Source organism: Nannobrachium achirus (assembly GCF_963921795.1).
Source record: "Nannobrachium achirus genome assembly, chromosome: 3".
NCBI lineage: Eukaryota > Metazoa > Chordata > Actinopteri > Myctophiformes > Myctophidae > Nannobrachium > Nannobrachium achirus.
This window is the reverse complement of record NC_137812.1, coordinates 42,373,309-42,377,474: the sequence shown is the minus strand read 5'-3', so window position 1 is coordinate 42,377,474 and position 4,166 is coordinate 42,373,309.

The following is a 4,166-nucleotide window of genomic DNA, read 5'->3' as shown; positions in this document are numbered from 1 at the left end:
CCATACGTAGTTGCAGACCCCTGGCCAGCAGAGATATACTGTATACTGTATCTCTGCTGTCTGGCCAACTCCAAAATGTTCATTTTTGGAAAATGTAAAAACATCCAGATCAAGTGGAGTTAGGAGGTTTTGGCCAAAGTGCTTTTTACTACTTTTCATTGATCCAATAGCCTAATCTTTTAACGAACACAGAGACGTAAAGGGTGTTCAATAGCACTGCTTTATGGGAGAAAAGAAAAAAGAAATCACTGTACATAGTGTCAGAGACCCAGGGCAGCTATAGGGCCAGCAGCTCAGCATTATATTTGATCTTTATTTTTGTTCTTGTTTATCCTGGTTTGGTACCTGTAGCATTCCTGTGTTTCATTCTCACTGCTGTGATATGACACCTGAAGTTCCCTCCGGGGGATCAATAATGGTTCATCTTCTTATTTTATGTGCCATTATGCAATGTGATATACACTTACAGTTCACAGAACACGCAGTTCAATGATTTCTATACTTATGGTGGAATTCCTCATATGATATAGATTTAGTTTTCAATTGCAAGTATACAGATAGGCCATGTGTGTGAATCTTTCGGTTTATGTAGATTAGTGGGCCAATTGCAACAGCGAATAATACTCCCTTATTTTTGCATTTGCCAGGATTTTTATTAGCTCATTCATCCGCCCGTGTAGTAAAACTACAGAGAAACTCTTGTTTTGTGACATAAAAAACAAAAACAAAACCTCACACATGTATTCTGTTGCTCTGTTCTTATCAAAGACACTGTATGCATTTTTCTTTTCTTCGTTCTGTGATAAATATTTGATATCCAGAGGCAGACTGAAGGGACATTACTAGTAACATAAGTAAGTCCACTTTTATTTCCCAAAGGTGCAAGGCTCATGGTATCTACTGTAAATATACGGTCTAATAATGTCATCATTGCAGTCAATGTTCCTAGTAAATGAGTAAATGTTCCTTGTGATATTTTTCTAGTCTTTGGCCCCAACTACGTATGTACCCCACTTTTCACATTCTCCCCCACTTTCCTTTCTAAGTCGTGGCATCTGCACTCCTCATTTTTCATTCTCCTTCTGTGTGCTCTCTCTCTCTCCATCCTCCTGAAGAGAAAGAAGGAGAGCCTCCCTCCAGATCTCATCGTGGCCGATGATCGTCTGGTGTCCGTACCTCCTCCGTCCTCCCAACTGGACACCAGAGACAAAGTTTGGCGTCTCTACTCTGCCCTGCTACAGTGTCGCAGCTTGCTAGACAGAGCCATCAGCAGGGAGGAAGCAGATCTGGCCGGTGGGGAGAAAGGAGAGTACGAGGGCCAGAGGAAGACCGTAAAGGAGAGATTAAACCTGCTGTTGTCCAGCACCGGGGAACTCCTGAAGGCAGCAGATGGAACTGCTGCGTTAACCCCAGATACAGGGGGCATAGAGGTATGAGCAGGGGTGTCGCACCAAATTCTGGGCCCTGGGTACTTTAACTATTGAAAAATAGCAGATATACTGCAAGCTTGTAGACCTGCTATTTTTGAAAAATCGTGAACATTTTAGCAAGTCTTTGAAGGTTGAAGGTTTGAAGGTTTTTTGAAAAACCTATGTTTCTATGTCAGTGGTGCTCAAACCTTCTCATGTGAAGGACCCCCCCCCCCCCCCCGAAGCAATTTAAATGTTTGATTAAAAAATACATATATTCAAAGATTTGCACACATTTTCACAACTTTTCAAAAATAGCAGATCTGGAAGCTTGCAGTGCAGCACGGGGTGCCGCGCTGTGAGCTTGTAGACAATTAGCTAAAGTATAAAATAAATAAGGCCCCTCCACCTTGAGCTTGTAGACAATTAGCTAAAGTATAAAATAAATAAGCCCCCCCCCTTGTGACGCCCCTGGGCAGGAGCTACAGTAATGTTGTCAATGTTTTGGGTCATGAAGTGTAGGATATGAAGACTATTTCCCCTCTCCCTGTATCCCCTTTGTGTCAGCAGATCGATGGTCCTACTGTTCTGTTCGAGGTCAAGCTGTGGATCTTCCGGATCTTCAAAGAGTTGGACTACTGGACCAAGACAACCATGACTACATTACAGGCCCTGCCCTCAGTCACAGGCAAAGAACCAGGGAGAACGAGCAGGAGGAGGAGAACCACTCGAAGATGAGATGAGACGTGAGAAACAAGCATGGGTGATGAAAGATAATGAAAGAGAGACAAGCATAGGGAGTGGGGAAGAAAGGTTAAGGAAAAGTCAGAGTGATTAAGAGACTGCAATGGAGAGGATGACAAAATTAGATGACTGTAAGAGTCAGAATACTTTACTCTTAGTCCTTTACTTAGTCCATTAATTTACATTTGCTTGAGCCCATTTCCTTTTTTATGTTATTTAGTATTTTACATTTATGTGAATGCAGGTTACATGACTTAGTATGATGAAATAATTAATCATACTTTGGTGGGGTTTCTTTCTTTACTTATTTCTCATTTTGGTTTTGAACAAATAAGAAAAAAACTATTTATTAAATTAGTAATACGTTGTAGTTGTTTTAGTTTATACCAACATTCATGATGTTGTCGCTTATTTTGCTGCTTGTGCATGCCTTTCCCTATGTCAGGTAGACTACTGATCCACTGCTACTCACAAAGACTTCAGCAGGATACACATTCATTTGATTAATTTAGTAGCCATGTCACAAGCTAGCTCTGATAAAAGAACAGTCTTGGATACCATGGCTGTTTCAAAGATTGCACCTCTTTGTTTATTGATTGTGTACAAAGTCAGTGTAATAGTGCCCTCTAGTGTTCGCAGCGTGCTGTTACTTTTTCAGATTATAGAAAGTTCCAATCCTTCCTTCTCTTTTTACTTTCATCAGCTGATTGGTCAGCACCAACTTTGTTTCGCCTTCATTAATCCCAGTTATAATTTTGAAAATGATCCTAGAGTGGAAATATGGTAGGTTTTTTTCTTTAAATAAAATGAGTTCATCTTTTATCTCCACCATATTTCCACCATGTCGATCTAACTAATGAAAAGACAAAACCATTTTTTTCACATCTGTACTATATTTTATTTATTCCTTTCGAATGATATTGAGCTAGTTTCAGTGAAGAAGAGGATGTGGATTGAACATTGGACCTATGAGGCAGGATATTTAGTGGTTCAAATTGCTTTATATTAAAGCCTGCAGTTGTGCTACATAACATGTATCAGTTTCAGATGAAAGTGCCTCAGGCGGCCAATTTTAGACTATGAAAACTCTTCTTTGGTTTCCTACAGATCAAAGAATTTAAGAACATTCCTGGTCAGTTTAATTGATTGATTTCTTGTTTTTTCTGACATTTCATGTCAAATGTTTGTAATAACTATTTGGTGTATGTCTTCCAGGAGATTTGATTGTAGTCTTGTAACCCTGATTGCCTTCCCTTATGACCTCTGGTGTAGAAAGTGCTGGTGGTAGACTATTGGCTCTAACCACAAACTAAGGATCAGGTTACTGTTGCATCTGTCTATGGGTAGCAATCTGGAGAAACTTCCAGCATCATTTAGGCAATAATAGAGTTCTATAACAATAACAAGGTATTTCCCCTGTGTTAAAAATCTAAAATCTAATTGGGATGTATTTGAGTTTCACTCTGAATTGTTTTATTGCTTCTGCTACTGTCTTGGTAAACACTTGTTTAGTTCAAGATCATTGACTAGACAACACTTTCTTTATGTAGGACCAATTTCCCATGCGTTTCTAAGGGCTTCGCATGTCATCAGTATAAATGTAAGAATAAAATACATAAAACTATAACAAAATCAAAATAAACAATTAGCCAGCAGTGGAACTTGCATTGATAAATTAGACACAAACAACTATATTGTCGTTCAAAAGAGTTTGTTTTGTATTTATCATTTTTAAAATGATTTAAACTAGTGAAAATAGCCGATCTACAAGCACACAACGTTGTATTCTTGTAGATCTGTTATTTTCACTAGTTTTGTGTGGCGGCTGTGTGATGAAGCAGGGCTTTACTTTACGAAAAAACATACAAATTTGAAACTTCGGAGATACGAGGTTTCATGCACGACAGTGACGATATGCTACATAACACGAGAATGATAGGATTAACTAGGATAACATTTGGGACAATCGGAGGCAAGAGAAAAGTGATGGGCTTTAAGATGCAAATTAAAACA